General features: G+C 44.0%; 1 pseudogene; it reads left to right on the top strand.

The window, feature by feature from the left end:
- Positions 1-6,997: 6,997 nt before the first annotated feature.
- Positions 6,998-25,548, top strand: LOC115459328 (annotated as a pseudogene).
- Positions 25,549-26,986: the final 1,438 nt, after the last annotated feature.

Genomic DNA, 26,986 nt, shown 5'->3' with positions numbered 1-26,986 from the left:
TATAACTGCACAAAAAATAAAGCAACATCCAAAGACAGACTGACCATCCATAAGAGGAGGAGGCAGAAAGACAGAGTGCTGGAGTGAGAGAAATACCAAAAGAGGGAAAGTGCTCATACAGTCACTGTGGATTATTTATCACACATTCGAGGATCTGTCCTAAAAATATATTGCAGTTCTTCTTTCCACTGAGGGCTCATGATGGAAAGCGCTCCTGTCCTGGAGAGTAGGCTCTACTCAGTACAAATTCTGAGCAAGCCCTGGCCCCAGAAGCTGCAGCAGTGCTAACTAACGTAAGTACAGGCTTCAACCCAGCCCAGGAAACTGGTCGGCTGAAGCAGATCTTGGATCAGTGTATGCAGGTTCTGTTTGCTTCACCTGCACAGCACTGGACCAGACCAGAACTTGTGTGTCTGGATGGCGGTGTATGTCCGGTGTCTGTGGCATGCTTTTCCTCATTTCTGCGCTTCATGCTATCATGCTATGTACATTTTGGCAGTTGTAAGTGTTTCTGTGAATTTCTGCCTATGCACCCAGGTGTTTGCCCTCATTCTGCACTTTCCCTTTATACATTTCTAGGTGTGTCTGACAGTGACTTTGCTTATGTGGATGTTGCTGTATTGCTCCAATTTGGTTATTTACCTCCATGTGTGTGTGTGTGTGTGTGTGTGTGTGTGTAACATGTTTGGGCACACACAGAAGGTATTCTATTGTAAAGGTGAGAGAACCATGGTCATGCCTTTTTCCAACCTGATGCATTTGTACATAGTGTCATGTGCTATGTGTTTAGTGCAGGGGTTGTCAACCCAGTGCTCAGGACGCACCAAGTGAATCAGGTTTTCAGGATGTTCACAATGAATATCCATGAGAGATTTGCATACAATGGAGCCACTGCATGCAAATCTCTCTCATGCATATTCAAGGTGAATATCCTGAAAACCTGACTGGCTTGGTGTGTCCTGAGGACTGGTTTCTGAACTGCAGGTTTAGTGCAAGCAGGGTGACTCCATTAGGTGCCAAACCCCAGGGGTTTGAGTCAAGCTGGGAATCTGTAAGGCCAAGAGGGAAAAGGAGCACCGAAAGCAACCCTTTCCCTGGACACTGTTTTTCAGTAGCTGCTGCTATCAGCTGTGAATAGAATGCACAGAAATCTGTCTGTCTGCTTAGCATTTCCATGCGAACATGATGCAGTGGAATTGAAATATATGCAATGCGCTTGTGTGTACATGCATAGTGTGGAAACAAGATCAGCATGGTGTGGAGCTGTTTTGCAAGTGAGTGCATACATTTCATGTGTCTGCATATATCTCAGCTTGCAGCTATGCGTAAGGGAGATGGATGTTCATAACTGACTTCTACATTGATACCTTAGATACATACATTTATCAAAATGTGGGCTGGGTTTAGCTCAGTCCTGTTTCAGTAGTAGCTCAAGGCGAGTCACATTCAGGTGCAGAAGATTTTCTCTTGTCCCTGGAGGGCTTATAATCTAAAGGGCCAATATTCAGCTAACAGCGATCAGCGTTTAAAACACTGACCTCCGTGTTTTAAATGCTGATTCGGCACCAGTATCTAGAAACCAGTCGGTAAGCTATGATATTCAGACCACTAACCAGATGAAGTTAGCGAAGGCTTCTTGTTGTCCAAACTTTATCCAGTTAATGGTCTGAATACCACTGATGACTAGATAATCTCTGGCTGTGCCCGAGGACCTCCCTGGCTTTGTCCAGATAGTAATGGGACTTTTTTTTGGATTTTAAATATGCTCTTATATTCAATAACTACATAGTTCTGCCACCAAGGCTATCCCTAGGTAGCATAAAATTTAAAAGTGAACAGTGCTCAGTTGTGCCTATTACTAATCACCCCGATTGCTCGAGAACATAATATAAGCAGCCTTACATCATTGCACTGCGGCCTATCCTACCTCCATATCTTCTAACAATGCAAGCTACCTAGGGATAGCCTTGGTGGCAGAACTATGCAGTTATTGAATATAAGAGCATATTTAAAATCCAAAAAAAAGGTTTCCAATGAAGTCCCATTAGTTTTGCATACACGAAACTGGAACTAGAGAGGATACCCCAGGTCTGTATTACTTTGTCCAGATAGTGCCAAGGCAGTCAGAGGATATATTCAAGGGTAATGTCTGACTGGTACTTAATGAGTTAGCCACAACTGCTAAACAGATAAGTGCCTTTGAGTATTGGGTCCTAAGTTTGTGCCCAAGGCAGTGGAGGGTTAAGTGACATCCCAAGGTCACAAGGAGTATCAGTGGGATTTGAACCCTGGCTTCTCTGGGGCTTAGTTTGCTGCACTAACCAGTGGGCCACCCCACAAATTTTTCCTAACTCCACTAGAAAGAAAAAAAGAAAGCTTCTGGTAACATGTCTCTGTTATCCATCACCCTGTCCATGAGGCTAGACCAGAACAGGCTTGACAAAACACAGCAACTGTTAGGAAGGTAGTGAAACATGAAGCCAGCTTACTCTCACAGCCCTCTAGATAAAATGTACGCCACACAGTTTAACCAAGGTTTTTGCACAAGATACTAACTTACTCTCCTGAGACCATTCTAACAGGTGTCTCAAGTTAACAAACAGTTCATATTCTAATATTAAAGGGTGTCTAAAGAGGCTATGTACACACTACAGTGCCCAGCTCAGCTATAACACAAAAGCTCTGTGGTAAGGGTGGATTGATTAGTGCTTATAAATTAAAAGGTACTGAGATCCACACATAGCTCTGCCAATGCACCTCAGTCCTGACCTGCAGCACCCTCTACTGCTCCAATACAAGTGCTGCGTATGTCTAGTAGCGCTATAGAAATGATTAGTAGTACAAGGACAACACACAAAGCTCTGACGGTGTACCTCAAGCCTGCCCTGCAACACACTTGCTTTTCCAGGATAGGAACCCCACAAAGTTCTGCCAGTGCACCTCAGTCCTGCCCTAGAGCACACCTGCTATTCCAGGACTGAGACCCCACACAAAGTTCTGCCAAACCATCTTAATCCTGCCCCGCAGCACCCTCTAATGTTCCAATAAAATGACCCCACACAAAGCTCTGCCAGTGCAGCTCAGTCCTGCCCTGCAGCACACCTGCTATCCAGGACAGGAACCCCACACAAAGTCCTGCCAGTGCACCTCAATCTTGCCCTTCAGCACCTTCTACTATTCCAATAAAGGGACCCTTACATACACTCTGCCACAGAGAGTACCCCTCCTCCATGAAACACACACATAGTTCTCCAATGCCCTTCATTTATTAGGATAGATGAGGTTAACTTGCCTTTTTCTGTCTGTGAGAGAAGGGGCACTGGAAAATATGTATCTGTTCTTATATTTGGTACTGATTCCTTGGATATTTGAACTGTGTGTGGTGTATTTCTTGATGCCGGTAAAGTATTAATTATTTTTTATTGTTAGCCCCTTTGAGTCTGGGGAGGGAGAGGAGTAGAATTTATTAACATACTGTAATAATATATAACCTCCAGCATTTTCTGATTACAACCATTGAACTGTAACCCAATGATTTTTCGTTGCCTTGAGAATTGAACTCTACTGCAGAATATATGTTATTCCATCACAAGCTAAAAATGTAGCATTTTGTTTGTCGTTAGGGAGAATATCCTGTACACAGAATAGACTGCTCTAGTGTTTTGTAGAATTGGGTGGTGAATGTAGGGCTTGGACGCATACAAGATAGTTTATTTTCTGAGATTGATTGATCATTGTACCTTTTTAAAAAAATGTATATATTTAATGTATACAGCTAGCTGTTGTCCTCCTTCAAGTTGCAAATATGGGTTATCCCCCAGATTCTATATAAGGCACAGCAAGTAGTATGCATTAAATTGTGTGTGTGTCCAATTTAAATGTGCTACTCAATTAACGAGCCAATTAGTGAAGATAATTGGCCAGTAACAATTATCACCACTAATTAGCAATAATTGGAATTTACATGCGCTTCTTTTTAGAAGTATTCTTTAAAAAAGGCGCACGTAAATTCCAAATTGCGTAGCTGAAAAGGGGGCATGGCCATGAGAGGAGTGTGGGCATCAATCACATTTACGCGTGTTGTTATAGAATTCGAGGGAACGCGCATATTTACACCAGGTTTTCAGTGGTGTAAATGGCCGCATCTAAATGTACATGCGTTCCCCTGACTTATGTGCTGTTCTATAAACCAAGTAGCGCTTGGTGTGTTATTCCAATGTGCCTACATTTTGCATGCCATATACAGAATCTAGCCCTATATGTCTTTAAATGGACTGAAACAAAATAAAGTTGAAAGCATAGTCTCCAGCTGGAACAGTAGGATATTGTGCTAGTGGCTAGAGTTTAGCTAGATGGTTCTTTTACTCTTGGTTATCAGTTCATTTTGTCACTTATACTCCTAATCGAGGCAGAATTAGCTTTATGAATGTACTGATCTTCTCAGGATCAGAGGCCCAATCATATCTCCAGCCTGAGCTGTCCTTTGTAGAGCAGCTTCATAGTAAATCACTCGTAGCCAGCAAGATGCCACCCTGGGCAAAGGAACATTCAATGGGAGAGTGCAGGAAAAGAGTCTGGTGTGGTCCAATGAAACTAGTGTGGCTCCTGATGGGAAAGGGGGCAAAGGAGAGGAACAGAAGTTTGACATTTCAGGTTTTTTCCCAGTCTTTGTGGGTTAGAAAATGGCATGAAGCTACTTGTCGTTTGCATGTCCATCCCTAATGTCCTCTTGCCCTATAACCAGGGACCTTTCACAGAGAAAGGTTAGCACATGCAGGCAGCAGTTTCAACTACCAGGGTTAGAGCTGAAAATTGGCAGCCAACAGGGGAGATGATGAAGTGCTGGGAGAAGGTCAGCTTTTGAAGCTTGTTTTGATTTTCTTGTTGCCTACACTAAGTCCTCCTCAGTAATGCAACTTCATGAATTCCACGTTCTTCAACACTAAAACAGGCTCCATATGCTTTCAAGTCACCTAGGATCAGTTTGACCAAGGTCACATAGAGGGGAATTTTCAAAAGGGATGTCCAAGTTGCGATTTGGACGTCCTTCCAAAACAGCAAAATCCAGGGGCGGGGAAACCCGTATTTTCAAAACAAGATGGACGTCCATCTTTCATTTTGAAAATACCATCAGAGACGTCCAAATCCTTAAATTTGGACGTTCCTAGACATGGACATTTCTGTCTTTCAGCAATTTTCGAAACCAAAGACGTCCATGTCAAAAACGGCCAAATGCAAGCCATTTGGAGGTGGGAGGAGCCAGCATTTGTAGTGCACTGGTCCCCCTGACCAGGGGCGTATCTGCGTGGGGCCACAGGGGCCTGGGCCCCCACAGAGTTTGCCCTGGCCCCCCCTCCCGCCGCCAGCCCTCCCCTGCTGCCGTTTCTTACTTTTGCGCCGAGGTCCACTTCCTCCTGCACCTTTAAAAATATTTCTTCAGCTGGCGGGGGACCCCAACCCCACCAGCCAACCCGAGGTGATGTCTTTCAAGTTCTTCGTCCGCTGTGGCCGACGTGCTGGAGTTGAGCGGCTGAATCCAGTTCGGAGTCTGACGTCATGCGACGTTCGGACGTCGTGCGACGTCAGACTCCGAACTGGATTCAGCCTCTCAACTCCAGCACGTCGGCCGAAGAACTTGAAAGACGTCATCTCGGGTTGGCTGGTGGGGGTTGGGGTCCCCGCCAGCTGAAGAAATATTTTTAAAGGCCCAGGAGGAAGTGGACCTCGGCGCAAAAGTAAGAAACGGCAGCGGGGAGGGCTGGCGGCAGGAGGGGGTGGAGAGAGTCGTTGGTGGTGGGGGGGGGGGTCGGTGGTGGTGGCGGCGGTGGGGGGGGCTAAAATGTGCCCCCTCCCTCTGGCTCTGGCCCCCCCTACCGCCGGAGGCCAGATACACCTCTGCCCCTGACATGCCAGGACAGCAACCGGGCACCCTAGGGGGCACTGTAGTGGACTTCATAAATTGCTTCCAGGAACATAGCTCCCGTATATGCTGAGCCCCCAAAACCCACTACCCACAACTGTACACCACTATCATAGCCCTTACGGGTGAAGGGGGGCACCTATATATGGGTACAGTGGGTTTGTGGTGGGTTTTGGAGAGCTCGCTGTTCCCTCCACAAATGTAACAGGTATGGGGGTATGGGCCTGTGTCCGCCTGTCTGAAGTGCACTGCAGTATCCACCAAAACTGCTCCAGGGACCTGCATGCGCTATCATGGACCTGAGTATGACATCTGAGGCTGGCATAGAGGCTGGCACGACATATTTTGAAAGATGTTTTTTGATGTTGGGAGGGGGTAGTGACCACGGGAGGAGTAACGGGAAGTCATCCCCAATTCTCTCTGGTGGTCATCTGGTCATTTCGGGCACCTTTTTATGCCTTAGTCATAAGAAAAACAGGTCCGGGTGAAAACATCCAAGTGTTCATCAGGGACGTCCTTGGTTTTTTCGATTATGGGTCAAAGGCGTCCAAGTGTTAGGCACACCCAATCCCGCCTTCGCTAAGCCTCCGACACGCCCCCTTGAACTTTGGCCGTCCTTGCGACGGAGTGCAGTTGGGGATGTCCTAAATCGGGTTTCGATTATACCGATTTGGACGTCCCTGGGAGAAGGATGTCCATCTTCCAATTTATGTCGAAAGATGGACATCCTTCTCTTTCGAAAATGAGCCCATAAAGTCAGCTAACATCTCTATTTATGAGCTCCATTCTCATCGCCATCACCAAAGAACACTTCCTGTACTACAGCATTGTGACTTCCACATGCGTTACCAATGTTACCTTATTCATGCAGTGATAAATTTAAGTAATTGATGACTAGCAAACAGCAACAACCCAGACACCAACCCAAGAGTTTTAGCTCTCCTAATTCAGCTACAGAAGACTTTTCTCTACAGTACACCGGTTGCTCTATCTCTCACTTTAGGATTTCCTCACATTACAATCAGTGTCATTTTCTTTTGTTTCTTCACCCACAGGAGATTCTTGTCATCTGCTGAGATGACAGCAAGCTGGAACACCTCAGAGACCCAGGATGTTAAGCCAGGGGCATCATCGTGCCAGTGGTCTTCTCCTCCTTCTTCCTGGGGACTGTGGGCAATGGTCTGGTGCTGGCTGTTCTGTTGCGCAATGATCAGATGAAGTATAACACCACCAACCTCTTCATTCTCAATTTGGGTGTGGCTGACTTGTGCTTCATTGTCTTCTGTGTGCCCTTCCAGGCCACCATCTATACCCTAGATGGCTGGCTCTTCGGGGCCTTCATGTGCAAAGCTGTGCATTTCTTCATCTACCTGACCATGTATGCCAGCAGCTTCACCTTGGCAACAGTATCCGTGGACAGGTAAGGGTCCTGTACCCTGGATCACAGGCCCAAAATTCAGATTCTTCCTTCATCTAGAAACAGAGGGGGCAATTTTATGACTTAGCATCTAGATGCAATGCACTGAACACAAATTCTAGAACGGTATTGGTGTTCAGAATGCTGGTGTGAGTCAGCATCTATGTGCTACGTTGAGGAGCATCCACTTACGCCGAGTCAATAGCAGATGCAAATGTGCATGCCTAAATGTGGCTTTTAGACTAGATTTAGTAAATGACACTGAAAAATAAACCGCGTGGAGCGCTGATCTGTCAACAGTACTCCAAGTTGTGCAACATGTATAGAAAAGTACTTAAAGCCAATTTCTGTGCCAAACTTCGGGCGCAAGGATTTACACCAACTGAAATCTGATATAAATCCTGGCTCAGAAGTTAGGCACAGATCTCCGGTATTCAGTAATACTGCACACATATTTAGCCAATGTCCCAACTCACCCATGCCCCTCCCATGGCTGCATCCCCTTTTGAGTTATACGTGGTAAGATTTGCATGCGTGTCTTTACAGAATAGTGCTTAGCAAAATGCGCACACAAATCCACCAATAATTAATCATTAGCACCTAGTTACTGGTGCTTATTAGTTCTGTCACATCTCAGGATAGCGTGCAAATTTGCGTGTGAAAATTTGCATGCCATTTAGGAGTAAAGTGATGTGGTAGCTGTGTTAGCCCACTTTTAAAGGTCATAAATAGAAATAAACAAAACATGGAAAGAAAAAAAAATGATACCTTTTTATTGGACTAAATACATTTTTTGATTAGCTTTCAGAGGTAACCCTTCTTCTGTAGATCGGAAATAAGCAAATGTTGACAAATGTCAGAATATATAAGTGAAACACAAAAGCATTCAAATGGCAGTCTCAAAGGAAGAGGATGGGGTGGGTTAGGTAAGAAAAAGGGAGAGCTGGGTGGGTGAGAGACAGGAAGAGATGGATGAATGATAAGGGGGTGACAAAACAGTAGAATTTTAAGGTTTATAGGGATAGAAAGCCCAGATCTTTAAGTCCTGTCTGGTGAGTGTGAAAAAATATTTCATCATGTTGTCTTCAAAGGTTTTACTTTCCTGGATTGTTTTAAAATTTCCTTGTAGTATTCTTATCATAAGATCATTGATGCAGTGTTCTGGTCTTGTAAAGTGCTGTCCCACAGAGGTGACATCCTGGTCGGTATTGGAATGTTTAATATTGTGCCTATAAATTGAGCCTCGTCTTTAGCATCTGGCTTGTTTCTCCAATATAGCATCCTTCTTCGCACTTTTTACATTGAATGATATATGGAGAAACAGAGAGTAGGGTTAAATGGGCAGTATTCTCAATGGAGAAGGGTTGATAGTGGGGTTCCAAAGAGGTCTGTGCTGGGACCACTGCTTTTTAACATATTTATAAATGAACTAGATATGGGAATAATTAGTGAGGCCATTAAAGTTGCTGACGACACAAAGTTATTCAAAGTTGTTAAATCGCAAGAGGATTGTGAAAAATTGCAAGAGGACCTTACGAGACTGGGAGACTGGGAATCGAAATGGCAAGTGCAAAGTGATACATGCGGGAAAGAGGAACCCAAAATAGAGCTGCGTGATGCAAGGTTCCACATTAGGAGTTACTGACCAGGAAAAGGATATAGGAGTCATTGTTGACGATACGTTGAAACTCTCTGCTCAGTGTGCAGTGGCAGTGAAGAAAGCAAATAGAATGTTAGGTATTATTAGGAAAGGAATGGAAAATTAAAATTAAGGATGTTATAATGCCTTTGTATCGCTCCATGGTGCGATTGCACCTTGAATACTGTGTGCAATTCTGGTCATCGCAACACAAAAAAGATATAGCGGAATTAGAAAAGGTATAGAGAAGGGCAATGAAAATGATAAAGGGGATGGGATGACTTCCTTATGAGGAAAGGCTGAAGTGGCTAGGGCTCTTCAGCTTGGAGAAAAAACAGCTGAGGGGAGATATGATAGAGGTATATAATAATGAGTGGAGTGGAATGGGTAGATGTGAATCACTTGTTTACTCTTTCCAACAATACTAGAACTAGAAGGCACACAATGAAGCAACAAAGTAGTAAGTTTAAAACAAATTGGAGAAAATATTTCCTCAATCAATGTGTAATTAAACTCTGGAATTCATTGCTAGAGAATGTGGTAAAAGCAGTTAGCTTAGCGGGGTTTAAAAAAAGGTTTTGATATCTTCCTAAAAGAAAAGTCCATAAGCAATTATTAAAATGGACTTGGGAAATTCATTGCTTATTTCTAGGATAAGCAGAATAAAATGTATTGTACTGTTCTGGGATCTTGCCAGGTGCTTATGACATGGATTGGCCACTGTTAGAAACAGGATACTGGGCTTGATGGACCTTCGGTCTGTCCCAGTATGGCAATATTATATTCTTATGTACTTACATACACTAGTGTGCATTTAGGCTCCAAGTTATAGAATGAGGGGGAAACAGTGCATTTGCACCTCCCAGTGTTTTTGCTATTACTCTCTTATTTCTCTGACTTTTATCCAAGTTTATTGAAGACTTCTACCTCGCCCATCCATCAATCAATATCTCAGTGGCTACATAACAAATCCAAAAAGGAAGGAGAGAGAGATAAGAAAATAAACACTGGAAGCAGAAAGCAGGAGGACAGAGGGAAGAAGGGGGCAGAACTACAATAATAGATAGGGGGAAGTATACAATGGGTGAGGAAAATGCATATTTCAGGACAGCTATCGGAGAACACAAAGTGGGACAGGAGTCAGCCTTAGGCATCGGAGAAAAGGTGCGTCTTGAGTTCTGATTTAAATTGCTGAAGGGAGGAGCATAATCTGAGGTGCTGCGGCTGGGGTAATTTGTTTCAAAGCTCGGGGTCCTGTACCGAGAAAACAGAATGATGGGTGGTAGTGCAAGGGCTCGGAAAGAGGGAACAACGAGTAAATCAAACTATGATGACCTGAAAGGCTTGAAGGGGCAGAGCTGCGAATCTTAAAGACCAAAAGCAGCATTTTGAATATTATACAGTGTGGCAACCGTAACCAGTATGCTGATTGTAGAAGTTAAGTAACATGATCGTATTTCCTGTGTCCAGTGAGAAGTTTTATGGCCTTTCCGTCTCTTACACCTCTGCTAATGAATATACACAAATAAATACACACTACTGTCACATAGCGACGATGAATCTTAGACACTTGTCAATGTTTCCATTAACGTAACACATGTACATGGTCCTAAATTGTTAAGAAATCAATTGGTACCCTTATATCTTACAACAAATGTAAATTTTAAATGTATCTATTGTTTCTTTCCTAGAGCGTTTCTAATGCACAAGTGATTTATAGGTTTAAGAAATCAATGAGAAGAATCCTGTGTGTCAGGGTAGGTGAAGTAGAATAAGCAGTATTACTTGCAGGGAAACATACAGCATGATTGCTTCCATGCAGAGCCAGTGAAGTCTGGAAGAAGAGGGAGATTCATAGATCTATTGAGGCCAATATTCAGCTCGCAGGAGGCAGGCCGGCTAAATCCTACGGTCCGCACTGAGCCTGGATATTCAATGCTGGGCCAATATCAGGTGGGTTTTTGGCCGCTATAAACTTAAACAGGCTCAATGTGGCTTACATGGGGCAATGGAGGGTTAAGTGACTTGCCCAGAGTCACAAGGAGCTGCCTGTGCCTGAAGTGGGAATCAAACTCAGTTCCTCAGTTCCCCAGGACCAAAGTCCACCACCCTAACCACTAGTTAATATCCAGCACTGGCTGGTTAAGTTTATAGCAGCCAAAGATAGGCCTGCTATTTTGGCAGCACATTTTGGCAACTTAACTTGGTCGGCGAAGCACTAAATATTCACGGATAGCCAGTTATATTGCGTGATATAACCAGTTAGCCATAGTCCCTGGGATTCTATATATCGCGCTGATATTTCCACGTGGAAATCAAAGCATATTCCATAACAGCTCATATAACTTAATTAGTTAACAAGCTAATCAGTGCTATTAATTGGATGTTAACAAGCAATTAGCACTAATTGGCATTCATTAGAATTTACGCGCACTACTGTCTAAGCGAATTCTGTAACGTGGTGCACATAAATTCTAAGTCGCGTAGTTGAAAAGGGGGCATGGTTACGGCAGGGGCGTAGCCAGACTTCAGCGGGAGGGGGGTCCAGAGCCTGAGGTGAGGGGGCATATTTTAGCCCCCCCCCCCCGGTGCCGTCGACCTCCCCCCTGCCATTGCTGATCCCCCGCCACCACTACCACCAACTTTGACCCCCCCTGCTGACAACCCTTTCGACCCCCCTCCCGCCGCCAACCCGCCGTCGCCTACCTTTGCTGGCGGGGGACCCCAACCCCCGCCAGCCAAGTTCCTCTTCTTCCGGCGCAAGGCTTCGTTGTGTTTCTGAGTCTGACGTCCTGCCCCTGTGGCCCCACGTAGCTATGCCACTGGGTTATGGGCTGGTCATGGGCATTTCTAAAATCTATGCGCATTGTTATAGAATACACCCGCTCCACACCTAATTTAGGCATTGGGATGAACACCAGGTTTTAGTTGGCATAATTGACTGCGACTAAATTTAGTCATGTGGACCGGCGCTCAGTGTATTCTATATACCGTGTGGAAATTTAAGCTTATTCTATAAAATGTAGGTGTACTTTAGAGAATAGGCCTAGGTGCACTTTTTTCACGTAGAATTTTTAGGTGCCATATATAGAATCTAGCCCTATGCGCTGCCCACGAATATTCAGCAGGAGATAACCAGCTATCTGGCACTGAATATTCACGCATAGCTGGTTAAGTGCTATTTCCAGCCAGGAGTCATTCTTGGCCGGTTAAATAGCGCTGAATATGGCCGGATTATACTCACAGCACATTAAACAGTAACATCAAACATCAAAACCTCCACATTTTATGGAACCTACTTGACTTTTGCTTCCAGTGCGTGTGTAGGAAATGAGAGGATGGCAGGCATATAGCAGGCCCTGGGGGTGCAGATGATGTTGCGCACAGAAGTCAGGATGAGATAACACAGCTGTTACGTGCTGTTCTACATGTGCTACAACACTTTCTCATTTATCACCTGCCACCACATTGGCATCAAGATCACCAGTTTAGATGAAGATTTTTATTTTTTGTTACATTTGTACCCCGCGCTTTCCCACTCATGGCAGGCTCAATGCAGCAGGCAATGGAGGGTTAAGTGACTTGCCCAGAGTCACAAGGAGCTGCCTGTGCCGGGAATCGAACTCAGTTCCTCAGTTCCCCAGGACCAAAGTCCACCACCCTAACCACTAGGCCACTCCTCCACTCTACAGCTACAATTAGATGTAGGGTAGTTTTAGCATCCTGTCCTTTCACTGGACACAGAACTTCCCTATCACAGGAGTGGAATATACCTCTAAGCCCTTCTTCCCTTGATGTCCCCTGAATGTGCTTTTTTGTTTTGTTTCATGAAGACAATCACCATAGCTGATATAATGCCCCTAAGGGCTCTACTAAGGATTTTGTTATGCATGTTCTTGAAAGGGGAGGGTCTCTATTGCGTTATGTAATATTAGATGAGGTGCTGCCCATTTTCATGGCGGAGCGGCAGTGTATAGGGTATTCAGAGTCCTGAGAAAAATTATTTATTTATTTATTAGGATTTATTTACCGCCTTTTTGAAGGAATTCACTCAAGGCAGTGTACAGTAAGAATAAATCAAACATGAGCAATAGGTAATTACAGCAGTAAAAATATTCAAATAATAATACAAAGTATGGCGTGGAGAGGCATAATCGAACGCGAATGCCCAGCTCCATGGGCGTCTATCTCTGAGAATGGGTACATGAAGGGGCGGGACAAACCGTATTTTCAAAAAAAATGGGCGTCCATCTTTTTCCCGATAATACGGTTTGTGCCAGCCAAATGCATCGGATTTATGCGGATTTGAGCTGGGCGGTATCGTTTTTCAGCGATAATGGAAACCAAAGGCGCCCAGCTCAAAAACGAACAAATCCAAGCATTGGGTCATGGGAGGGGCCAGGATTCATAGTGCACTGGTCCCCCTCACATGCCAGGACACCAACCGGGCACCCTAGGGGGCACTTGTAACATTTAAAAAAACAAAGTTAACTACCTCTGAAATTCTGAAATCCATAGCTCCCTTCCCTTGGGTGCTGAGCCCCCAAATCCCCCCCAAAACCCACTGCCCACAACTCTACACCATTACCATAGCACTTATGGCTGAAGGGGGGCACCTAGATGTGGGTACAGTGGGTTTTGAGGGCGATTTGGAGCGCTCCCATTTACCACCACAAGTGTGACAGGTGGGGGGGGGGGGGGAATGGGCCTGGGTCCACCTGCCTGAAATCCGGCACAGAAGTACAGAGCTGGGATACAGAGGCTCTACTCAACCACGCTGCATGTCTGCATCGCAGCTCTGTGCTTTTCTGCTGCCACCGTAGGGAAGGAGCCGGGAGCTATAAAGGGAGGGTGAGGGGGGAGACGAAGGAATCATTACACTGTGTGTTTTTCTCCTTCATCTAGAAGCACTTGGCTTGTTTGCTTTTGCAACAAAGCTATAAATTTTACTGGTTACACAGTCCACATAATTCTGTTGCTAACTGAGGGCTACAGTGATGGCTAACTGAGCTGATGCTTGCAGTGAAAGCAATGACTGGAACACTCTATGCATTCCAACATGTGTTATGATTTCTTATTTATACTCTTCTAAAAATTAATAAGATAGGAATCCTTGGAGATTTCCATTGAAACAATGCTAACTGTATATCCCTGCAGTTCTTTTAGATGCTAGGCCGGAAGGGGGAAAGAGGAAGAGAGATGTGGAGGAGAGAGAGCGAGGTGGAGATGGCTAGACTGGAAGGGGGGAGTTGAGAGAGAGGTGGAGATAGGTGGACAGGAAGGGGAAGATAGGGAGAATTGGAGATGGCTAGACTGCGAGGGGGGAGTTGAGAGAGGTGGAGACAACTGGACTTGAAGTGGAAGGGGGGGAGAAGAGAGAGAGGTAGGGATGGCTAGACTGGAAGGAGAGAGAAGAGATACAGGTGGAGGTGGCTGGACTGAAAAGGGTGGAGGAGAGAGAGGTGAAGATTATAATGTTTCTGTTGAAAAACTGCCATGGGAAGGCCCCATCCACCTGACCCCACCCTGTCATATCCTGCTTAACCCCATTCAGGTGTTCAAGATTTGCAAGCCAAAAATCTGGTAAACTTATACTAGCAGTATCTTGTTTCCTAAAGAGACAGAGTTGCGATTTTCTCAGCTAGGTTGATTCTGCATGCTATAAAACTAAGAGCATAACAAAAGGACATAAAAACAGCCATACTGGGTCAGACCAAAATGGTCCATCTAGCCCAGTATCCTGCTTCCAAGAGTGGCCAGTCCAGGCCACAAGTACCTGACAGAAATCCAATTAGTAGCAACACTCCATGCTACCAATCCTGGGGCAAGCAGTGACTTCCCCATGTCCATCTCAATAACAGATTATGGACTTTTCCTCCAGGAACTTGTCCAAACCTTTTTTAAACCTAGACAGGCTAACCGTTGTTACCACATCCTCCAGCAGCAAGTTCCAGAGCTTAACTATTCTTTGAGTGAAAAAATATTTACTCCTGTTTGTATTAAAAGTATTTCCATGTAAATTTCATTGAGTGTCCCCTGGTCTTTGTACTTGATGAAAGAGTGAAAAATCGATTCACTTCTACCCATTCTACACCACTCAGGATTTTATAGACCTTAGTCATACCCTTCCTCTACTGTCTCTTTTCCAAGCTGAAGAGCCCTAACCTCTTTAGCCTTTCATCAAATGGGAGGAGTTGCATCTGCTTTATCATTTTGGTTGCTCTTCTATGAACCTTTTCTAATTCCGCTATATCTTTTTTTTAAGATACAGCAACCAGAATTGAACTCAATACTCAAGGTGAGGTCACACCATGGAGCGATATAGAGGCATTATAATATTCTTGGTCTTATTTTGCATCCCTTTCCTAATGATTCCTAGCATCCTGTTTGCCTTTTTGGCCTCTGCCACACACTGGGCAGAAGATTTCAGCGTGCTATGACTTGTAAGGTGAGGAGGCTTGATATGAAAGCCATGAAGGGATCACTTTCATGGGACACTGGGTCTTATTTTCCAGAGGGGAACTAGTGATCATGAAAATGCCGTAACCACAGGTCTCATAGTCAGACATATACCAATATTACTTGTACACAGATTTTTTTTTAAACCTCCATCTGCTATTTCCTTGGTGGCACATCTTTGAGAATTTAAATCCAGAGATGTGCAAAATGTCTGTTTATTTCTGTGGAAGACAGCCAAATGTCCCTCCAGACAGTCTTTTTTTCTTCTTCTTCTTCTTTTTTGCCTCTTAAGAAAAATATAGCTTGAATATATCCAACCATAGATGCCAACATTTCAAAATTACTGGAAGTGCCAAACAATAAACTGACCCCCTCTAGGCCCTTACTCAGTGAAGGAGCTTGCTCAATATTGGGGGTACTCAGCAGCCACTGGCCAACACATATTTAACCTTTACAGAGCTCAGGAATTGTATTTGACACTTCTAGCTGTTTCTAAGGGAGAATTTTGTCCATTCTTGATATTTTACCCTAAATCCCAATGCACTCTGGTATAATCAGGGTCCTGCTTTGTTCATTAGAAGTCTGCACAAGAAGTCCCAACATGCACCTCAGGAGGAGGGGATCAAAGACCAGTACTAGCCTAGAGTTCCCCTCCTGATACTGGACAGCTCTGTCACAGTGCATCTTCCTGTCAGTGAGATTATGAATCTACAGACTGCCCAACCTTATACCCTCCTGGCCTTTGTTTTCAACTCTAACCCTAAGACAGTCAAAAGTGGGAGTTGCAGGTCACAGAGGAAGACATTTAATTCCCCATCCCTTGCTGAGCTGTGAACATTTGGCAACAGTAGATCTCGTTTTGTTTCTGCTGGTCAGTCAGAGGATGTGTACTTAACAGTGTTCTGTAAAAATATAAAATTACTGCATTCTTAACAAATGTTAGCGGTGGAAAGGAAACTGGCTTCCCTCCAGTTTCCAGAGCAACTTTTCAAGTGCAAATTGAATTTAAGGACTATTTAGGATCTCTACTGAGCATCTGACTATTTTTTATTAGGTTCAGGGGTTGATGGGATAGAAAGGAATTAGTGCTGCTCTACAGAAATGGTAAGAGACTGTAGCAGACCCCTCATCATTTACTTTGTAGAAATTGTTCTGCCCCCGGCAGCCTTATGCTAGTTTTTATAGTGTAGCCTTAAATGTGTTTAATGTCTTTACTGTTATTTTCACTTTCTAAGGGTTTTTACTGCTGCAACGACTTCCTGCAAATATATATGATCAACGTATTGTGTGTAATGTAGTCTCACATGTACTGCAGCCACCCTTGCTTGTTGGTATAAAGTTCGTTATTAGTGGCCTATTCTCCTGCAAAGGCCTCCTCCCTACAGCCTAGCTTGACTGCTTTGCCCACATGCTGTCATTTCCTGATTATTCCTACTATCTTTGTTCCAATGGGTCAGCAAGGTATGACCTTCTCTCCAATCAAGGACTACCCTCTGTGACCACCTCTGCTACCTGATCTCAGCCTCTGTCACTATTGGTCCCTTTACCTTGCCCTCCCTGGGCTTGTGCGTGCCTTTTCTTGACCTCTCTTTCTCCATGAGCCAGACATTCTCCATCTTGCCTCGGACAGCACATGACCTCCTGATCCCCTGTAGTGAACTTCACTTTTTACCTCTGCTTGTTCATCCCTTCTTTCAAAATATTTCACAGATCCAACACCCCCCATCTCTGAATTGCCTTCATCTACCTGACCACTCTCCCACATCTGCCATAAAGCTTCCTTCTGTTCAAATGTCCATCTCCTCCCACCTATACAGCTTTCAGAAGTCCTTTGCCTTGGAGCATTAACTTCTGAGAATAAATTAGCAACATTTATTCAATAAAGTACATTTCAGAAAAGAAAGAGACTTCAGATGTGTGCTGGTGTGCGGAGGTTATACTTCTTGGATATTAAAGCTTTAAGGATATTACACTTTAAGAGGCCTTGACATAAATAGATGCAAAAACAAATATCTTGATTAGTCTAAGAAAGTTAAGGTTGGTTTGGAGGGTAGGGGTACTTCATCAATGAAGATGTGAATTGCTAAGGGATGATACTGTGATGACCATTTTCTGAATAATATTTGGCGCACTGATTCAGTCGGTTACATAATTTAAGTATTTAGGGGTAATTCTAGATTCAGACCTCAGGTTTTCTGCTCACATATCCTCAGTTTTGAAGAGTAGGTTTTTTGCCTTCCATAGGTTAAGATCTGTAAGGGCATTCTCGATTTCGATGCTCTATAAACTCCGATCCACACTTTTGTATGCTCCCAACTGGATTATTGTAACATTTTATAGGGCTTCCCAACTCTGAAATTAAATGCCTCCAGATACTTCAGAACACTGCGGTGTGGTTACTTTGCTCAGCTCGACATAGGGATCATGTTACACCTTTGCTTAAGAGACTCCAGTGACTTCTTATTCACTTTAGAATTCAGTTTAAAAACCTCACCTTGGCCTACAAAGCAATTCACACTGGTCTCCCTGATTATCTAGCAAAACTTACCATTCCTTTCATTCCTGTGCGCAGCTTGTGTTCATGAATGATTTTAGGTTGGTTCTCCCTAATCCAAGGCAGGCTTATTGGGAGGTTATGAGAAGAAATGCCTTTTATTTCACGGCTCCTTTTTTTATGGAACAGTCTACTACTACTTATCATTTCTATAGTGCTACTAGATGTACGCAGCGCTGTACACTTGAACATGAAGAGACAGTCCCTGCTCGACAGAGCTTACAATCTAATTAGGGCAGACAAACAGTTTAAGAAATTTAAGACTGTTTTAAAAACTTGCTTTTTCACAAAAGCATATTCCTAATGTAGAGAAACTACAGGCATGTTAAAAAAGTAATTCAGAAAATTTGAACAAATCTACTATAATAATTTGCTCTGCCAACGTTCTGATGAGGCTACCTGCGATCGTAATCACATCCTGATCCTGACGTCACTGGCCCAGGGAGGCGGGAAGCGCGTGACAACCACAATCTCAAGGAGCAGCTTCATAGCCCAGGGAGGCGGGAAGCGCGAGACCACAATCTTGAGGACCTGCTTCAAAACTTTAGCGGACTGGCAGGCAGAGACGTTTCAAAACTTTAGCGGACCACTGAGGCGGGAAGCGCGCGACTACAATCTCAAGCACCAGCTTCAACATTTTAGACGTCGCCCCCCCCCCTCCAAAATCGGCAACCTCCCCTCTGCTACCCTCCCCCCCCTCTTACCGGGTCCCGGCGGCAGCGGTGAATGGCGAGCAGTCAAAGCAATGTCTATATTGGTGCTGTTTCAAATTTTCTTTGATTTAATTTATTGATCTTCTAGATGTTTTATTAATTTTGTTTTCTAGTGATTGTTATTAACAATTTTATTGTTTACAGGGACTGCCTGTTCTGCTTTTCTTTATGATCCACACAGAATTCTTTGGGTAGTTGTGGAATATAAGAAGTAATGAATTGTAATACATTTGCATCAACTGGTAATTTATAATTGCATAATTTACTTGCATATGTGGCCATATCTATGCATAAATAGGGGGGGGGGAAGAACATTCAAGTACATGCCCACTTATAAAATAACACTCCAGAATGACCAACTGTGTTTGACTTTACTGACCTCTCACTGAAACAGGAGATGCTGGTCACTTCCCAGTGTAAGGACGAGAAAGGAAAAGATGGTGTTATTGGAAGCCGCTTAGTTTTAGGTGGGGTATAAGCTTTAAAATAAAGTGGTGGGATTGTAGCTGGCCACAGGGGATAGTAGATGCTGTACAACAGAAGTAAGGATGGAATAATACAGACATGCATTACAGCTGTACATATGCTAAAGCAACACCACAGCTACCCAGTCTGACATGAAACTCAGATAACAGCCCAGCAGTATAGATAAAGCTGTATTGTAGCTTTGGAAATCCCTCCATATTAGAACATAAGCACATAAGCTTTGCCATACTGGAACAGACTGAAGGCCAATCAAGCCCAGTATCTGGTTTCCAACAGTGGTCATCCTGGTCACAAGTATCCTGGCAAGATCCCAGACCAGTAAAACAGATTTTATGCTGCATATCCTATAAATAAGCAGTGGATTTTCCTAAATCCACCTTAATAATGGCTTATGGACTTTTCTTTTAGGAAATTAGCTAAACATTTTTAAAACCCTGCTACACTAACTGCTTTTACCACATTCTTTGGCAATGAATACCAAACTTTAATTACACATTCAGTGAAGAAATATTTTCTCTAGTTTGTATTAAATTTACTACTTAGTAGCTTCATTGCATGCCCCCTAGTCCTAGTATTTTTGGAAAGAGTAAACAAGCAATTCACATCTACCCTTTCCACTCCACTCAGTATTTTATAGACCTCTATCATATCTCCTCTCATCCTTCCCTTCTCCAGGCTGAAGAGCCCTAGCCTTTTAATATGTCCTCTTGATTCCACAAAGATCATCTTGTCTTCCCAGAACTTTCTCAACACACAAATGGAATATGCAATGATGGTGCTAATCAGTTCTTCTAAACCCTTCCTCCCTTGATGTTCAGTCAATGTGCTTCTTCTTGACTTTTATGAGTCCCTGTGGATAATCACCATAGCTGAGAAGGCAAAAGTAGAAGATATTATTCTCTGAGAAAGAAGGCAGTCTGTTGAGTGGTCTGCAGAGGAAATGAAGAAAATAAAAAGCTATGGATTCAGTCAGCAAAGGGCTGGACAAGTGTCTTCATCTCAACGTATGAAGATCGACACAACCAGGATTGGTCAAAGCCAGGTGGTGTGCTGAAGCCGGCTCACCGGTTGTTTTTTGTCAAATTTTGCTAGCCAGTTGTTGCCTAATCAGCTGGGGCAGCAGCAATCCTTCTACGCTCCTTCTCATGCAACCTCCACTCTCCTCCATACTGAAAGTGACTGCCGTAAGTTTCAGTGGCAGTCTCGCAAGATTGCTATGGGAACTCAATGCAGGCCATTTTCAGTACAGAGGAGAGTAGAAGACTGCATGGGCAGGAGCGTAAGAGGATCGCTCTGCCCAGCGGACCACTGGACCACCAGGCCTGTGTAAGGTAGAAGCGGGAAGTGGGAGGAGGTAGGGGGAGGGGGTTTTAAGAGAACTTGCATGAGGGAGAGGACAAGCTGTGTCGATGAGAGGGAGAGCGAAGAGGACAAGCTGCATTGATGAGAGGGTGAGAAGGGGACAAGCTGCATGAATCAGAGGGAGAGAGAAGAGGACAGGCTGCGTGGATGAGAGGGAGAGAGGACAAGCTGCATGGATGAGAGGGAGGTAGAAGAAGACAAACTGCAATGGATGAGAGGGAGGGAAGGGGACAACTGCATGGATGAGAGGGAGAGAATAGGACAAGCTACATAGATGAGAGGGAGAGAGAAGAGGACAAGCACGTGGATGAGAGGGAAAGAAGGGGACAAGCTGCATATGGATGAGAGGGAGAGACCTTAAGGGAGAAGAGAAGGAGACATGGGGATGGAGAGGATGGGGACATGCTGCTCATGGAAGGAAGGGCAAGGAAAGGGGGGGTATGCTGCTCATGGTTGTTTGCTTTTTTGAAAATATATTGCTCATGGATGCTTGCTTTTTTGGAAATATATACTTTTCTAATTTGAATGTAGCAAAGTATGGAAGAAAATGCATTTCTGTTACTTTTAGCGGTATTTTCACTGCATATAGAATCTGGCTTTCTTGCAGAAGCTCCAGTTTCTGTCTGCATGTTTCTTGTGCCCCCCTATTTTGTATCAGTTGAGGGTCTGTCCATGTTCTGCATGTGTGACTGAGGTGAAGGACTCTGCTGGCATGTAGTGTATTGTAGGAATGTGTAGGAAAGTCCAGCTTTTTCCATTTTCCAAGTAGTGGGTAGATTGGTATAAAGGGTAAGAAATAATCTGTCAGTAAATCATATGTCAGATTTAATGTCAATAAATTTATTATGTAAGAATTAGCAGATTGGGTGAATAGCAAATATAGGTTGGCTACTGATACAAGAATGTGGCAAAATCAATTGGGGGTCAGCGCTCAAGGAAAAGATATGGGTGTCATTATAGATAATATGCTGAAATCTTCTACTCAGTGTGCGGTGGCGACCAAAAAAGCAAACAGGATACTAGGAATTATTAGGAAGGGATGGTGAATAAGATTGAAAATACTATACTCTCTTTGTATCACTCCATGGTGCATCCGCACTTTGAGTATTGCGTTCAGTTCTGGTCGCCGTATCGCAAAACAGATATAGCGGAATTAGGAAAGGTTCAAAGAAGAGCGACAAAAATGATAAAGGGGATGGAACTCCTCTCATATGAGGAAATGTTAAAGAGGTTAGGACTCTTCAGCTTAGAAAAGAAACAGATGAGAGGAGACATGATTGAGGTCTACAAAATCCTGAGTGGTGTAGAATGAGTTGAAGCAAATCGATTTTTTTCTCGTTCCAAAAGTACAAAGATTAGGGAACACTTGAGGAAGTTATATGGAAATACTTTTAAAACAAATAGGAGGAAATATTTTTTCACTAAATGAATAGTTAAGCTCTGGAACTCTTTGCCAGAGGATATGGTAACAGCGGTTAGTGTATCTGGGTTTAAAAAAGGTTTGGACAAATTCCTGGAGGAAAAGTCCATAGTCTGCTATTGAGACAGACATGGGAAGCAACTGCTTGCCCTGGGATTGTAATATGGAGTTTGCCACAATTTGGGTTTCTGCCAGGTACTTGTGACCTGTGGCTTGACCACTGTTTGGAAAACAGGATACTGGGCTAGATGGACCGTTGGTCTGACCCGTGTGGTTACTCTTTTTTTCTTATGTTCTTATATCATTTGTACTAGTAGAATGTATAATACAGTTACGTACATATCTAGGTGTGGGGGGTTTTTTTGGACAGAGAACTCGTTGTTAAACACATACCAGCACACCACTGAAAAGCCTACATTTGGCAACAGGCCTGAGAGGAACAGGATGGCTGGGGACTGGATAACCACAATTATTTCATAGGAAAGGAAACATTTTATAAGTAATACCTACTTGCAAATTTAGAAATTTACAAGATGGGTTGCAAAAACCTTACATGGATTTTCATAGGACAGAGTCTTGAAAACACTCATTAAACTAATTTATATACTCAGATTAAGATGATGAAGCAAAACGAAGCATACTATGCAGCCCTGGACAGGATTTCATCTTTAATGGCTCACCAGTATGATCTGAGCAATTGTTGCCATCTGTGATTACAGACAGACAGAGATAGGAAAATGCAATGATAAAATTAATAAACTGAAAGTATTGGAATAGATATACAGTGGGGGAAATAAGTATTTGATCCCTTGCTGATTTTGTAAGTTTGCCCACTGACAAAGACATGAGCAGCCCATAATTGAAGGGTAGGTTATTGGTAACAGTGAGAGATAGCACATCACAAATTAAATCCGGAAAATCACATTGTGGAAAGTATATGAATTTAGTTGCATTCTGCAGAGGGAAATAAGTATTTAATCCCTCTGGCAAACAAGACCTAATACTTGGTGGCAAAACCCTTGTTGGCAAGCACAGCGGTCAGACGTCTTCTGTAGTTGATGATGAGGTTTGCACACATGTCAGGAGGAATTTTGGTCCACTCCTCTTTGCAGATCATCTCTAAATCATTAAGAGTTCTGGGCTGTCGCTTGGCAACTCGCATCTTCAGCTCCCTCCATAAGTTTTCAATGGATTAAGGTCTGGTGACTGGCTAGGCCACTCCATGACCCTAATGTGCTTCTCCTGAGCCACTCCTTTGTTGCCTTGGCTGTATGTTTTGGGTCATTGTCGTGCTGGAAGACCCAGCCACGACCCATTTTTAAGGCCCTGGCGGAGGGAAGGAGGTGTGTCACTCAGAATTGTACGGTACATGGCCCCATCCATTCTCCCATTGAGGCGGTGAAGTAGTCCTGTGCCTTTAGCAGAGAAACACCCCCAAAACATAACATTTCCACCTCCATGCTTGACAGTGGGGACGGTGTTCTTTGGGTCATAGGCAGCATTTCTCTTCCTCCAAACACGGCGAGTTGAGTTCATGCCAAAGAGCTCAATTTTTGTCTCATCTGACCACAGCACCTTCTCCCAATCACTCTCGGCATCATCCAGGTGTTCACTGGCAAACTTCAGACGGGCCGTCACATGTGCCTTCCGGAGCAGGGGGACCTTGCGGCACTGCAGGATTGCAATCCGTTATGTCGTAATGTGTTACCAATGGTTTTCGTGGTGACAGTGGTCCCAGCTGCCTTGAGATCATTGACAAGTTCCCCCCTTGTAGTTGTAGGCTGATTTCTAACCTTCCTCATGATCAAGGATACCCCACGAGGTGAGATTTTGCGTGGAGGCCCCAGATCTTTGTCGATTGACAGTCATTTTGTACTTCGTTCCTTTTCTTACTATGGCACCAACAGTTGTCTCCTTCTCGCCCAGCGTCTTACTGATGGGTTTTGTAGCCCATTCCAGCCTTGTGCAGGTGTATGATCTTGTCCCTGACATCCTTAGACAGCTCCTTCCTCTTGGCCATTTTGTAGAGGTTAGAGTCTGACTGATTCACTGAGTCTGTGGACAGGTGTCTTTCATACAGGTGACCATTGCCGACAGCTGTCTGTCATGCAGGTAACGAGTTGATTTGGAGCATCTACCTGGTCTGTAGGGCCAGATCTCTTACTGGTGGTGGGGGATCAAATATTTAATCCCTCTGGCAGAATGCAAATAAATTCATATACTTTCCACAATGTGATTTTCCGGATTTAATTTGTGATGTGCTATCTCTCACTGTTACCAATAACCTACCCTTCAATTATGGGCTGCTCATGTCTTTGTCAGTGGGCAAACTTACAAAATCAGCAAGGGATCAAATACTTATTTCCCCACTGTATTTCAGTTTATTAATTTTATCTTTGCATTTTCCTATCTTTTTGTACTTTTCAATTGCTCTGCTTGGCACAAGTTTAGACCTTGATAATTGTTCACTCGTGGCTGTATCCTTGCTATGGTTGTCTCTGAATGTCACTTGATTTTTTTAAAATAAAGACATTGTTTTAAAAAAATTAATAAACTAAAATTATAGCAAAAGAAATGATTTTAAGAACCAGAACAAAAAAAGAGGACAGCTAGAAATGTTAAGTAGTAGTAGTAGTAGTAGTAATTCAGTTGATTAATGGTGAAATTAATGGAGGAGTTGTGATTAAAACTGCATATTGGCAGCAAATGTATATACAGATTGTAAAATTGAGAACAACTGAATGTAATCAAATGTTGACATCATTTTTTCACTGTTCTGTTTTGCAATAGGTACCTGGCTATCCGTATCCTTTGAAATTCTAGAGACATTCGACATCCAGAAATGCTTTGATTGCTATTGCGGTTATTTGGGCCATGTCCATTCTGTTTGCTGGGCCATACCTTAGTTACTACCAGATCATACATTACAATAAGGTCCCAATATGCATCCCCACCTGGGAGCACAGCCGTCGCAAAATCATGACGTCTCTACTTTTGTCTTTGGTTATCTGATCCCTGTCGGCATCTTGAGTCTGGCCTATGCCAGAACAATCAAGTTCCTGTGGACCTCTGTTGAATCCTATTGAGACTATCTCCGAGTCCAAGAAGGCAAAACGGAAAGTGACCAAGATGAATCATCATTGTGGCTGTCCTCTTTTGTATATGTTGGTTGCCCCACCATGTGGTTATACTATGCTTCTGGTTTGGCCACTTCCCTTTCAACAAGGCCACGTATGCCTTAGGCTGATCTCTCATTGCATGTCCTATGCTAACTCCTGCCTTAACCCCATTGTTTATGCACTCATCTCCAAGCATTTCCGCAAGAAGTTCAAGCAAGTTTTCACTTGCATGCTGAAAAGAACAAGAAAGCTAGTAACAAGGTCCATGTTGTCAATGTAACCAACGCAGTAGGCTTCTATGGAGGAAACACAGAGGTAACTCAGATCCAAGAGAGGAATGCCAGGGTCTGCCAGGCCCTGCAAGAAGATGCAGACACAGCTGGGGGTCCCATAGGAGATGGAACAAGTCCCAAGAATGAACCGCCTTATAAAGATATCCACCTGCCTCAGGATGTGTGACTCTGGGACATATGTGGTACTCTCTAGCACCTTCTGCATAGGGGCCTGGTTGACAACTGCTTCACAGCAATGAACAAGGGTGGATTGTGACCAAAAATCAGTGCAGGCATGAGGATCCTTTTTCTAGCCCCTTCTCTTTCCCTGAGTTTCCCTCCTCCTCCCCAACTAACCTCAATGCTGTAGCCTGTGCTGCTTCAGCCTTTACTGCTATGGCTGCAAACCCCTGCCTCAATTGATATAAACAAATTCCAGCAGAAGTATGTTCCCTCAAGCCTGCCCTCTTAAAGGCATATGAGCTCATGAGCTACCGGCTATTCTTATATGGCTGACCTGAAAACCCCTTTGCCTTTAAGAGGACAGACTCCGAGGGGATGTTCTGTTTGTTTACATCAGTGGCCCACCAAGTGATGCCCAATCCCTGATAGGCAATACAACCCAGAAGAAATGAGCCATAGTATATGGCATATTAAGTATTTATTTATTGGGATTTACTAACTGCTTTATTGAAGAGATTCACCCAAGGTAGTGTACAGCAGGTACAACTCGACATAAAAAGTACAATTTTGTTTAACAGCATAGCAATAGTGAAATGATCAATATAAGCAAAAATACAATCAATGAAGTAAAACTTCACAAGAAAACATCCAGTTTCCCAAACTATGTCTTAGCAGTGGCGTACCGAGGGCGGGGTGGTGGGGGCGGTCCACCCAGGTGCATGCTGCAGGAGGGGTGCTGGGATCAGCTGCACGGCTGCTGGCTCTGCTGGTTCCCTGCTCCCTCTGCTGTTACTTTCCTGTTCCAGGGCAGAGGGAGCAGGGTCCCAGTGGAGCCGACAGCCATGCGGCTGCTCCCAAGCAGCTCCCCAGCAGGTAAGAAGAATGCAACCCGGGGGAGGGGCTTGGAAGTGATTTACCAGGGGGGACGGTGATGCACCGGGGGTGGGGAACACTGCAACCCGGGGGGGGTGTCATGCGGCACCCGGGGGGGGGGGGGGGGGAATGGATGACAGGGTGGCAGCCAACCGAGGAACGCGGTCTGTGCCAGAGCTGGTGGTGGGAGGCGGGACTGGTGGTTGGGAGGCGGGGATAGTGCTGGGCAGATTTATACGGTCTGTGCCCTGAAAAGGACAGGTACAAATCAAGGTAAGGTATACACAAAAGTGGCACATATGAGTTATCTTGTTGGGCAGACTGGATGGACCATGCAGGTCTTTTTCTGCCGTCATCTACTATGTTACTATGTTACTATGTCTTAGGCCCGTGGTAAGCACCACCCCCCATATTCTATATAGGCAGACTGAAATTGCACATGCAAATCCTGTCATATTCTGGATTTTGAATGCGCAACTTAATTACTTGACCAGCCAATCAGCTCCATAATTGCCACTTAACAATTACTGACAGTAATTGGCATTAATTAGAATTTACATTCACAACTT

This window comes from Microcaecilia unicolor, unplaced genomic scaffold (genome assembly GCF_901765095.1).
Source record: "Microcaecilia unicolor unplaced genomic scaffold, aMicUni1.1, whole genome shotgun sequence".
Lineage (NCBI taxonomy): Eukaryota > Metazoa > Chordata > Amphibia > Gymnophiona > Siphonopidae > Microcaecilia > Microcaecilia unicolor.
The sequence above is the reverse complement of the archived record's forward strand: the minus strand, read 5'-3'. Positions and strand labels throughout refer to the sequence as shown.